General features: G+C 40.0%; 1 pseudogene; it reads right to left on the bottom strand.

Moving 5' to 3' along the window:
- Positions 1–6,894: 6,894 nt before the first annotated feature.
- LOC150014988 (mitochondrial import receptor subunit TOM22 homolog pseudogene) lies at positions 6,895–13,856 on the bottom strand (annotated as a pseudogene).
- Between the last annotated feature and the right edge of the window lie 333 nt (positions 13,857–14,189).

The following is a 14,189-nucleotide window of genomic DNA, read 5'->3' as shown; positions in this document are numbered from 1 at the left end:
TCCCAGCCAACGACTGACGCCCCGCCCCTCCCCGTTCCAGACCCCACCCCGGCCGGCCGCGGCCCCTGTAAGGTGCGCCCGGATTGGTCCTTTGAACCCGGCTCGGGATTGGCCAGTGCTAGTCCGCAGTCCAACTTGTAAGTGGCGCGGAACACGACCTTGCTTGGGCAACTCCAGACCCACTGTACTTTTAAAGGCACCGATGGGGCTTTCTCTGCTCCAGCTGGGAATTTCCCTCTCTGGGGTATCATTTCACAGTAGTCACCTACGCAAACGCAAACTCTCTGCCGCCTCTCATGGGTGTGCGTTGTCAAATGCGTACCTTAAAACCACTTCACCATTTACTGAACACCAGGACTGCTGTGGGCAGATATTTAAAAAACAATAAAAATGTTTGTCGAATGCTTACTTTGTGCCAGGTCTTGTTCCTGATACTTCACATGGATTTTTTCATCCTGCGGCCAACTCGCTTAAGTGGTATTACAGTCTTTAAACCTACGAAGCAGATGGGTCCCTGCCATTGAAGAAGTTACAATCTGTGGGCCCTGGACACACCTACCTAATTTTATCCTCACGATCCTTGCTTTTCCAATAAACTAGATACTATATGTCACTTTCTTACAGATGCAGTCAGAAACGTGTTTAGCCTGTCCCGAGACACAAGCTAGCCAGTAACAAGAGGGAGAATTCCAACCTGAGCTCCTATCTGAGCTGTTTCCTTTTAAAAGGCAGGTTCCCAGGTTGATGAGAGTCAAGATAGGAAAGATAGTTTCACAAATCGCTGAGTCTAAGCCCTTTGTTTTTCGAGAAAAGTTAACTGGTGCCCATTAAAGGGAAATGCCTTTCCAAGGACACATGAGATATGAGAAATAAGTCTAGTTAATAATAGGGATTTCAATGACCTGGCCTATGTGCCGTGTGTATTATAGTGACTGTCTGCTATCCTCACAACAAAACCAGAAGTCAACAGATGCTCTTATCTTTGTCTTACAGGTGAGGTTACTGGCTCAGTGAAGTGGAGCCAGATGATTAGCTGCATTTGCTAGGGGTCCTGATTTGGGATCATTTTCTTTCATATACATAATGATTGTTTGCCTTTCATTTCCAGCAAATATCCAAATATCTAACTGTCTTTGGGAAGATAGGAGGTACTGGAATCTGGCTGCTTAGCATCTGTGTGAATCATTGTGTACAGTAGAAATAATAATAGTCAGACCTCTTCATCTTTCCTTTCCAGAGTATTGTGAAGAGCAAAGGAACTAATAAATATGGAAATGCTTTGTAAAGTGTTAGACGATGAATACAGGTAAAATATGGTTTCCCCGTCTTCCTTAGTGTACCCAAGGAATGGAATAAGTGAACTATGCTGTTTGCCTCATGAACTATGGCAGGAGGTCTCATCTTGGCTAGATTTGAATTAATGCCAATTTGCCGCCTGCTCTCTATGGATATCTCTGTTTCTAGGCTTTTTATATTTGATTTTTGGTGTGTGCCTCTAATTATAATACTATCATTAGTAGAAATAGCAACAACAGCACAGTGGCCCGAATGCCAGCAGCCATATTGGACCATGAGTGGACCTCAAAAATAAAAAGCACACCCAGTAAAGCAGAGGTGGAAGGGTTTGGGTTTCTCACACCAACATCAGATCAACACCCACCAGTGATTTCCACATGAACGAAATAGTCTGCTGCATTGTGCAAGACACTTTTTATTTTGTGTTTTCTGTCACATGAGGTCAAACAATATCATAATACATATACCTTGCCTCATTGAAATCCTACAGCAACTCTATAAGGTGGTAGATGCAGAAACAAGACCAGAGAATATAAACTGGTTCAAGGCCGTTCAGCTAAGTGACAAAGGTGAGATTCAGAGGCCAGTTCTCATTCCCTTCTTTGATTACGATCCACTGTGTATTATTAATGAACCATTCTATTTATTTATTCTATGGGTAGCAAACTATTTTTTGTATGTGTGAAGGACCAAAGAGTAAATGTGTATAATTTTTCGAGTCATACAACTTCTGTTGCAGCTACTCAACTCTGCTTTTGTAATGCGAAAACAACCATAGATAAGAGAAAGTGAATGGGTCTGATTATGTTTCAATAAAACTTTATTTACAAAAGCATGCAATGGCCGATGTGGCCCATAGGCTTTAGCTTGCCTACCCTTGATGTATTGAATTATGATATTCCATCACAAAACTGCATTGGAAATACCATACATTATAGAAGACAGAGGGATTGTGACAAGGCAGGTGACTCACACTGTTGACCGATATAAAGGCGAGTGCATGATAGTGCGGTCTAAAAGAAAGATCCCTAAACTGATAGTCATGAGATCTGGGGAGTGAGTTCATATCTGCAGTTGAAACCTCCTCTATATCCTGGACCATCTCCAGTTGCCTCACTTTCCTTGTATATTAGAAACAAATAACAATGCAAATATTATCCATACTTTCTCATTTTTTATGGCTGCAGGGAGACTCAGATAAGATTAGGTATGTAATCATATTTCTGAAAGCTGTAAATGTTATCTAAATGTATTTACATTGCCTCACTTAGGGACTGTATAGCCTGCACTGTACCCTTCCATTCTTTCTGCTTACCTCTGTCATGGAACTCACAGAATGCATGTATCAAATGCCTAGTAATTATTAATGTACCTATTTTTCCCCTACTCTACTCCCCACTCTGCAAAAAAAGGTTATTGTGTTGCACTATATTAAAAGACTTTATCATTGGAAAGTCTAGACATTCACTAGGGGTTACTGCCAGGCAGCCTGGGATTATGCAGAGTCATTTTCCTCTTGGCACATCACAGGTCACACTAGTGAAGCAGCACATCAGATTTAAGCAAACTGAAGAGCTGGGTTGTGAAACCCTGGAACCAGCTGAACTGCAAGTTTGTGTAATTTTCTTCTTGCTCAGAGACAGTTACGTGCAACAACAGGAGGCAGACAGGAGACCTGATACTCTCTCTCTGATGACCTGTGGAGGCCCTGTGATTCTCTAACTACATTCTCTGAAGGTTTTTCCTGCATTAGCAGCCTGCCCTCTCATCAGAGAGAAGACATAACTTCCCTGAGATTCTTGGAGTCATGGCACAGTAGGTATAGTTACTCATTTATTCATGAGTTCATCTATTCATTTGTACATTTGTGTGTCCATTCATTTAACAAAGACTTGTTGAGTGTTCTAGACACTAAAGAAGTTGTGTTCAGAAGAACAAGATTATTCCTGTTCTCATGGAATTTACAGTCATGAAATAGACATTCAATAAATAAGCACACAGATATAAAATTGATTCAATTGCAAGCAGGAAGGGAAATAGGATACTATAAGAGAGGAAATGGGATACTACATGATTTAGATTGAGGTCTAACTTAGATTGGTGATGTTGGGGAAACAGTTGCTTTGTATACATTGTCTCAGGTCTTCAACAACCCTGTAATATGGCTATTATCACAATCATTGTACAGATAGGAAACTGAAGCTTAGGGAGCCTGGGTGGCTGGCCTATGGCTGCCCTGTTAGTAAGTTCAGAGCAGGCTGTGCTCTCTCCAATAATCCATTCTGCATAACAAACCCAGAAGGTGAGAATTGTCTCAGTTCCCACCTTTGCTCATAATTTGACTCTTTCCACCTGAAAAGCCCTTCCCTCCATTTTTCTCTTATTGGATTTGTATTCTGCCTTCAATATCTATTTGAAGACCTACTCCTTCTGGAAAGCTCACTCTTCTATCTGAGGCTTCCATACATCTCTTTTCTCCTAGACTCCTGCAACAATCATTGTCTGTTACTCGTATGGCACCAAACCTGGGAAACCTCGTAAAGTTAATTCTCTTTGACGTGCTTGCCCTGATGCCTTTGCTCATAGTCGTGTGCGCAGCAGAAGGGCATGAGAGCCGGATAAACCTGTCTTCTTCTCCCAGTTCTACGTGTTTGCTGGGTGATCTGGAGAAACTTTCTGACCCTCTTGCACTTCAGTCTCCTTGGAGAATAAGATTTCTTTCTTGAGGTATATCTTAAAACATCTGTGCCAGTGCTAAACAGATAGTTAGTGCTCTATCCTTCATAGTCTTCTACCCAATTCCATTCCCTAGACTGGATGCTTCTAGGGGTAGGGGCAAGAAATGGGCCTTCTACTTTACAATCTCAGCAACTAACACAGTGGTCTTGTAATAGCAGGTACATAATTGATAGTTATACAGTCATGGCGGTGACAGCCCTTACCTGCCGACTGGGTCCCTCACTATTAATCAAACTTTTCTCCTGTCTCTGTTTCTTTCTTTCTTTCTCAACTCTGACTCCTTTAAGCCTCCGTAAACTTAATCTTCTGGCAGGAACAGGTGCCGCTGCATGTACACTCTAAGTCTTCCTAATCCATGCTGTCATCTCAGGAGGAAAGTAGCTAAACTAGTTCACTGGACACCCAACAGATGGTCAGTAAGGGGAAATGCTGCCTAGAAGGGCCCTCTGAGTTCCCTGACCATAACCAGCACCTAGAGCCATATTTATACACAAAATAATTTATTTGCTCAACCCTCATCTCTAAAGGATGCCAGTAGCTCGTTTCCAAAGATGGGAATGTGTTCCAACTTACTTTATTACTTATCTGCTACTTCCTACTTGCCCTTTATATACAAACCTGCCTACCTGCCTTCATCTCTTTGCTCAGCTGAATACTGAGTATTTCCTAAGTGCTAAGTCAGAGCTAGATGCTATACCAAAAGCACAGATGAAAGTTCTATGGGCACCCCAAGGCTGGTGAGAAGAAGAGGGGGGTGGAGTATAGAGGGAAAGAAAAGCCTGTGCTGACATTTGGCACTGCACTCGGCACCTCATGTGCAGTGTGTCGGTGATTCCTCCCAACCACCCATGTCAGGGGGCAGGAATTATTGCTGAAGACACAGAAGCTCACAGCGGTGGAGCAACATGCCCTAGGTCGTCTATCACAAGACACCACATGTCAAACTGCCGAGGACGGGATTTCTGCTGAGAAGAAAAAGTGGGCAGAGATGCTCACGCTGGATATAAAGACTTCAGATAACTGCCTCTCCTAATCATCTTACTAGTTTGCAGCTGGAGCACCAGTTTTCTCTTCCAGGATTAAGCTGCTCGCCCACCCCTCAGTTCCAAGACCTCACTCACCATCCAACCTAGTTTGACACCATCTATATCTTTCTTCTCTAACGCCACCAATCATAATTCCACAGCCTTTTGGCCATGAGTCATTTTAATAAAAGTGCAAACTATGTGATGAGCCATGACAACAATGTGCAACCCTAAACCCCTACAAGCATTCTTCTCTAATGAGGCAACAGGTGGAAGAAGAGAGTCCAGGGCCATGAGATGACATGGCCAAAGGAAGGGGGAGACAGATGGCCTGCTGGAAATGCTTGTTCAACCCCCTGGAGCCTGTGCCGTGTCTGGCCTTCAGTTGGAGAAACTGTGTCATGAACTTCTCTAGAAAAATGTCATTTAGAAACCATTAGAGAACATTGGTTTAGGTAGTTTTCGGACTAGATCCTACGGGAAAGTGCCTGCACAGCAAAAGAGAGGCTGAATGGACTTCCAGGCCTTCCAAGTTGCCCACCACCCCTGCCAAGTTGTTCTGTTCTCCAGGTGAGGGGGCTAACAAGGTCTAAAATCCAATCCCTACTTTGCTGGCCAAACTGTACCTCTGAGATTGTTCCTGTTCCACCAGGGCACTTTTCCTAATTTACACAAAGTATAGAGTAGCATAGGGGTAGCTTTATCCTTTCCCTAAATACACACACACATAGAGTCATACAAACATACCCACAGATTCATATATACTAGCTCACATACATATGCATAATGATACACACATGTAGACACACACACAACACAGACACATACATACACATACATACACACACAAACTCATATACCACACATAAACGGACACACAGATGCACAAACTAAACCACAATATGATGCACAGAAATATACATGCAGCACAAATATAGTCACACAGAGATATAGACACACACTCAAACTACACAAATAGATGCACACTCAAACACACTCACACACATGGACATACATATGCATGCAGTCTCATAGTCACTTATACATCACACATATAAATAGACAAACACTCACAGATAGATGCACAGACACATAGACACACAGACATATAGACCATGTAGATATATAGACACACACACACTAACATACTTATACACAGACACATACAGACAAATATATACACAGATAGGGACACATAATACATCTTTTTTTCAATTGGAGTCATTTTTAATATTTAAATACAAAAATAAGCATGGCTTTTTTCTCTTAGATACACAAGGTCTAACAGTCAAAATGTGCAGAGGAAGTAAGCTCCTGCTCTGCCCTCCACAGTGCCCATCCTGTGGTTTAAGCTGCTGCCAGCCCTCCCTCTTTTCCAACATACATAGAAATTCACAGTGGCTACTTTTACACTACAGCTATAATGCATTTTGCATTTAATACAGTGTGCACGTCAAAACAAAACAGTTGTTAATGGTCAGGGCTACATTTTTCCCCATGGCATCAGTTCCTACCCAACAATGAGATACTGAAGAGATCTTCTAGTCAGGAGTAATTCAGTGAGAGATGTGGGATGGCCAGAGCTGGAGTGACCATCTGCATTGCTGCACTCTGGTATTGAAGTGAGGACAGAAGTATTAAGTCAGGAGAGCTTGGAGGGCACAGCTGCAAGTAGGGATTCTCTCCATGAGATAACATAGGGAACATTCTCCCAACCAGGTTTAGATAGGTCAATGTGCCAAAGTTAAAAACAAAAACAAAAAACTAGCAGTTCAAACACTATTGAATTTTCAAACTTCTCCTACTAAGACAGGTCCAGTATAGCAGTAACAATTTAGATCTTCCTAGGAAGTGAAGGTAGAGCCCCTGGCATTTCTCCAGATAGCCCCTGTGTTAGGCCCTAGAAGTAACTGCTGCTACTGCGGTTGCTGCTATTGCTCTATTTGCAACTTCTCAGTCTCCAAGACAACAAGAATCAGGATCATGAAGGAAGTTGCCCCAATCCACAAGGATACCCTGGAAAACCTATACATTTTTTTGAGCCAAAAAGAGGGAGAAATCAAAAGTGGCTCTGGTCGCAGATTGGACCTTCTCTGGAAACATCTCCATCAGACCCCAGACTCTCTCTGGCAGAGTTTTGTCTAGCTCCTCACTGTCTTCCTCTTCCAACTTCTCCTCAATCTTCTTGGCATCACCTTTCAGAAATAATTTGTTTGGGGATGGGGAGCCCAGGACCAGCAGCAGCAACAGTGGCCTCCGTGATGGTAGAGGGACCGATATGTACATCTTTAACCAGAACGACTCTATCTTATCAGTTTTACATTACAAATTCTATTAAAACATTTTTATTTAACAAATGGTTCACTACTGAAAAAAATTATTATTTTTGTTTTTGGAGATTCTTTTTTTTTTTTTCTTAATCCCTGTATCGGCTTCATACTCAAGTAGGATCAATCCATTCAGTAGCAAAGATGGCCAGCAATTGCTTTAGCCTTACAATGTCCTTATAATGTCTTGGTGAGATGAGGTTAGGAGTATCTCCATGCTCTTATTTCTTATAGAAATGCTGGAAAAAAACTTTGATTGACTCAGTTTTGGTCAAGTGCCCATCCCTAAGTCTGAGTTAGAAAGAGGTGAGCCTCACCTGAACCAAAACATTGAATAGTGAGGGTCAGAGATGATTCTCCAAAGAGGTATCAGACAGACAGGGAAATATGTATTTCCTCCTGCCTTCTTGCAGAAAATGTAGTGCTATACTTATAAGACAGGCTCTGTGCTGGAGTCTGAGAGCATAAAATTAAAAAAAAAAAATAATTCCATACTCTTCCTCTAGAAACCACTGGGGGCCTAGTGACAAAGATGGCATGTAAAATAAAAGTTTGACAAAATAAACTTTATCAAAGAACACTGTTAAGCAAAGAAAGAGCCAAGCCACAGAGTAGAGAGAAATATTGATAAAACATATCTGAAAAAATTATGTATATAAAGAATGACTACAAGGCAATAATAAATAAACATACCGATTTTTTTAAATGGGCAAAAACCTTGAATAGACACCTCATAAAAGATACCCAAATGGCCAATAAACCCATGAAATGGTGTTCAACATCACTATTTATCAGTGAAATGCACACTTAAACCACAATGAGATACCCCATATAGTGTCTGGAATGACTAAAATTAAAAAGAGAGACAATAAACATTGAAAATAATGTGGAGCAGCCAAACTATGTCAATATTCCTAGTAGTAGGAATGTAAAATGGTACAGCCACTTTACAAAAGCACATATCTACACTATAACCCAGTAATTCACTCCTCCTTATTAAAGCAAGACAAATGAAAATATATATTCACAAAAATTAGATTTCAAAATGAATGTTAATAGAAGTTTTATTATTAAAGCCCCCAAATGGAAACAACCCAAATGTCTATTAACAAGAGAATGGATAAACAAACTGTATTATAACTATACAGTAGAATATTAGTCATAAAAAAGGATAAAGTACTGATACATACATGACGTAAATGGATTTTATAAAAGTGTGTCAAGTGAAAGGAACTGGATATGAAAGAGCACGCACAGTATTTATGTGAAGTCCTAAACTAACCCATTGCAAAATAATTCATGATGAAAAAAATTGCCTGAATTTGCCTGGAGGGTAGAGGGGTAGAAGTTAAGAGGAAGCCTGACTCTGAAAGGCCATGAGAAAACTTTCTGGAATGATGGAAATGTACAAAACCTTGATAAATGTGTGGGCTACATGAACTTATTCATTTGTTATTGTGCATTGCATTACATATACATTTTACATCAAATGATATAAATTATTAAAAAATAGCCCTGGCCAGGTATCCAGGTATCACACTTGGTTAAAGCATTGGCCTTATATGTCAAGGTTGCAGATTTAATCTCCAGTTAGGGCACATACAAGAAGCAACCATAAATAAGTAGAACAACAAACTGATGTTTCTCTCTCTCTCTCTCTCCCTCCCTCCTTCCCCCTTTCTTCCTCACATTCTCTAAAATAAATAAATAAATAAAATTTTAAATAAAAAATTATTGAGTTGGGGTTGAAAGTAATGGGAGGTGATGAGAAGAATCAGGAATGAGAGGATGTTGATAATTGTTGAAGCCAAAGATGGATACATGGAAGTTCATAGGAGGTTCATTAAACTGTTCTGTTCACTTTGTATCTGTTTGGAATTTTCCATAATAAAAAGGTTTTTTTAAGCAAATAAATTCATATCTAACAATATAATGAGCTCCATGAGAGGAACAGGACTAAGTGTTGCGATACCCAAACCTGGAGCGACTAGCTGCCTGAGGAGGCAGAGGTGGGGGCAGAGATGAGAATGGCTCTTGAAAAAGACATTCAGTAGGAGAGAACATCTGATTTGGGACAAAGGCCAAGAAAAACGAAAGCAATTTGAAATATCCAGAATAGATAATGTGTAATTAGAGAACACTGTGGAGCTTTTAGTGACAGGACAACATAAAATTGCCAATGATATGTACTCTTTTGAAATAATGGACAAGAGTGCTTAGGGCAAAGGGATTGAAGTCAGGTTATTGTAGTCAGAACTTCGTAGGAAGATGCAAGTCACAACTCTTCTCTGAACTTCAGTTTTCTTACCTGTTGAGTTAGAGAATTCAATAAGCATATAAGGTGTCTTCAAATGCTTGAAAGTTTTTCTACAGTGACAAGCTAATTGTGATAAGGCAAGGAATAAAGCAAAAGGTCTGAGACAATCTAATTCCCTGAACTTTCCTATGGCCTTATTTTATGTATTCTAAGAAGATCATTTTATTTAACATTTAACATTACAGAAAACAAGGCATGCTTCACACTCTCTGGTGTCAGATGGCTGGACTCCAGCAATGCTGTAGTTGCATTGCCTGCCTGGAGGTATTGAGTTATTATTTCTAGGCAAAATGACTAGACAACCTCAGTCATTGATGTTTTAGTTAACAAACCACCTATGTACCTTTGGTGGAACAAATATAAGTTCTAGTTATGGCCTGGAAAACTTCTACTTGTACCTTCTAATAGGATTAAAGAAATAGCACCAGCATCAAAATTTGCAAATTGGTACCAGTGGCTTGACAAAAATTTTCCAAGACAAGAGTGTAGCACTCTTTTAAGAAATGCTGCATTCCCCAACTATCTTGATGGCTCAGTTGATAATATTTTTTTAAAAAACACATTAACATTTGACTCAAAAAGTGCTTGAAAAGGGATGAAGCCTTAAGCAATGTAGTATATCCCAAGGAGATAGTCTGCTTTGGTAGAAAAGTGTGGAGTCAGAGACCCAGTTATAATACTGAGTCTACAACTTAACAGTGGACAAGGAACTAAATCTCAGTTTTTCCATCTGAAAAACAGAAATAACTATACAAACAGGTCTTGTGAAGGCCAAACAAGATAATGTATAAAGTAAATTGCATGCTAAAGGAGTTGGGAAGTAGAAAATGACTAATAACTGCTAATTTTCTTCTTTCTCTTTCCCTCTGGTCCCAAGATCCTCCCAGCTTCTCTACCAGCTCAGATACTGAAATGGTTTCACCTGAGCCACAGAAATTCAAGAGGCTCTTTCTGCAAACTACGTTGGCTTTATTCTTTCCCCAGACTTATCTATTAGTAATTGAACAGACCACATAATCTGTGTTTTGCATACATTTTCCTTTTTACACATACAAAAGAGCAATTTCTGATTAAAAATATATATACAAGATCTGTCCAGAACATATCTAGTCATGTAATATGAAAAATAGAGATATTTATTGAAGAAAATGTAAGATACAAGAAACACTGTACATAGGACAATGATGCCTCAGTCCCCTTCAAAGTAGGTACCTTGGGACCTCACACAGTTCTCCCAATTGCCATCAGTTGCTCTACCATATTTTCCTGAATCTTATCTATGGTCTGAAATCTGTCCCCTTTTAAAGGTGATTTTAGTTTTGGGAAAAGCAAGAAGTCACAGGGTGCCAAATCTGGGTTGTAAGGGGGCTGAGTCACCTGGGTGATTTGATGTTTCACCAAAAAACTCTGCAGATGTGATGCATTAGCAAGTGCATTGTCTAGATCAGTGGTTCTCAACCTGTGGGTCATGACCCCTTTGGGGGTTGAATGACCATTTCACAGGGGTTGCCTAAGACCATTGGAAAACACATATATAATTACATGTTGTTTTTGTGATTAATCACTATGCTTTAATTATGTTCAATTTGTAACAATGAAAATACATCCTGCATATCAGATATTTACATTATGATTCATAACAGTAGCAAGATTACAGTTATGAAGTAGCAACAAAAATAATTTTATGGTTGGGGGTCACCACAACATGAGGAACTGTATTAAAGGGTTGTGGCATTAGGAAGGTTGAGAACCACTGGTCTAGATGAAGCTGCCGATCAACACGTGCCCATAGCTGTGAGCTTCTGAATCATCCCAATAGTTTCCATGGAGGAATGTTCAAGCTCAACACAAAATTTGATGCCAATTCACTGCTCTACTTGCTCATTTTTAATGTGATTGGTCACACAGCTCACTCAATGGCGTCTACCACCCTCACTGACTAGTACAGTGAAGTCGTCACTGTTCATGCATGCACACTCCGGTGCACTCTCCTTGGCTGCCAGGTTACATTGATGTCATGCAAACCATTCTCATTATATTAACAATGGCTGGATTTTTTCTGTACAGTCCTCATTTATCTGTGTAAGTCTAAAAGAGATTTTGATTTTAAATATATCTAAATCATGTGTAATTATGCCTAAAAATTTTTTTGTATTCATAAAATGTTTAAAAACTTGAAATAATGAGAAAACATTGTGTCCTAGCTTAACTGGTAATGCTTTTTCTAAGAAGTATGTAAATAAAGAGGTCAGCTAGTGAAGTCCTAACTTTGGTGAAATATGGTAGTGAAACCTGATGCCCCACCCTCACCCCCGCACTTTCTTCCTCTTTCCTTTTCCTTTTTTTGAGATTACAAATAAGGTGTCATTTCTGTGTGTAAGAACAGTGCTGAAGCCTTTACAAACATCCTCTCAACTAATCTCACAATAAACTAACAGGAGATAACATTATCACGCCCTTTTAGTATTGAAGAGACAGAGAAATCTTACTTATTCAAGGTCACATGGTTCGCATCACTTCCTTTCTAAAACTAAAGGAAAATCACAAAACAAACATCTCTCAGCACAAATGAACTTTCTAGAATCTACCAGTGAACAATAATGCATCATGACCTGTGACTTGGGGAGACACTGCAGAACATATTGAGATTTAGAACAATGTCTCACATACACTTCAAGGAAGGATGGCAGCTTGCAGCAGCACAAAATTAAGCTTTGGAATCAGAGAGAACCAGGTTTTAATCTCAACTCTACCAGGTACTGGTTGTATGATTTTGAGCGAACTATTTAGGTTCTCAGATCCTTACTTTCTTCCTCTGTAAAATGGAGCAAATATTACCTACCTCCAAGAGTTGTGTGAAAGTTAAATAAGTTTACTCAATTACTCGTTTATTTTGCAAATACCTACAGAGTGCTACACATCCTACAAACGCTTCCAGCATAGTGCCAGGTACCTAGCAGACACTCTGTAGAAGATTTGTTGTTTTGTTTTTATTCTTCTGGACTTATTTTCCCTTTCTTTCAGCACCTCAATTACCTTTTGGAGAATCCACTCCACCCCAAATCTATGGTACTATAATCAAATGCCCTGCCCTGCCCTGCCCTGGTCTGGCGATGAGCGTGTGAACCAAGCTAGGTCATGGACACACACTCGCTGGAATTTTAATCTTCAGCAGAGTGACGGAGACTGAAATGGTAGGAGTTCATGTATTCTATCCTTGCCAGAACTCTTCTGCCTGGGATTGAATATGCCCTGGTTCCATTTCTAAGCTTGATTCTCCAACCATACTATCATTTTTGTTTGTTTTGAGGTCATGTTATCATTCTATATTTCTTTTGGAATTTAAATTAAGTTAACCAGAAACAATGTTTGTCACATATAACCAAAGAAATCAGATTCCTGATAAAGAAAAAATTTAAAAAGTTAACTCCTCTTTTTCATGTATGCATTATTGAGTTAGGAGACTAGAACAGGCACAGAAAGGGGTAATTAATGGCATATGGAAGAAGTACCAAGTACTTACATTGGTTGCAAGGGAGGTGCTTGCTATGGGATAGGCATGATATACACATGTCTCATCTAAAGCTCACAGGAACCTATGGAGTAGGTATCACCTTCAACCCCATGTCTTAGATGATGACATGAAAGCTCAGTAAAGTTAAATAACTTGCTTACAGGACCAGCTACATGATTTATAGGGCCTAGTGTGAAATAAAATACAGGGATCCATGTTGAGAAATTATTAAGAATTTCCAGATGGTGACAGCAGAGTATTAAAGCAAACTCAGAGTCCTTCTGAGTAAGGGTTTCCCCCCCTTTCCTGCATCCATCCCCCTCCTCCCATCGCTGCCGAGGTCACATGTTCATAAAGATGGCCCAGCTTGCTTGAGTTAGTAAGACCTAAACCCATATTTCTTTGATCCCTAAGTCCATGATCTCAGTTCATAAGTAACCCTACAATGTGAGTACCCCAGATCAGAATGAAACTGATACTCATTTCAGATCATTCAGATTGTCAAGGCACTGCCCTCATCCCTTACCCCAAAGCGCAGTTGGAGGCTCAAATGAAAGGCTGATAGTGATGAGGACTTCAGAGACTCATAAGGAAAAGTAATTAATCTAGGACTTCAGAGACAAGCCTTGCTCACCCATGCCTCTTTTCTGGTTTTCAGGTCAGGTCTCACCCTTTGAAAGAGCCCTAGACCAATTAGAGCAAATTCAGAGGAGGCTGAGCAGAATGGAAAAGGACCTGCACATAAGAGTTTGCAAAATTGTGAGTGGTTAGCCTGCAGACCAAAAGAATCACACTTGTCATCAAAGTCTCCTGTGTTGAGGTATAAGTTCCATGAGAACTGGGACCTTACCTGTGCAGCACAATACCCCAGTGTCTGGCACAGTGCCTAGGATATAGTTAATGCTCAAGAAATAGTAAATAAAGCAATCAATTAAACAGTTTATTGAATGTCAAGTAGAAGAAGGGATGTA

Source organism: Furipterus horrens, unplaced genomic scaffold, assembly GCF_987537825.1.
Source record: "Furipterus horrens unplaced genomic scaffold, mFurHor1.1.pri manual_scaffold_3, whole genome shotgun sequence".
NCBI classification, from domain to species: domain Eukaryota; kingdom Metazoa; phylum Chordata; class Mammalia; order Chiroptera; family Furipteridae; genus Furipterus; species Furipterus horrens.
The sequence above is the reverse complement of the archived record's forward strand: the minus strand, read 5'-3'. Positions and strand labels throughout refer to the sequence as shown.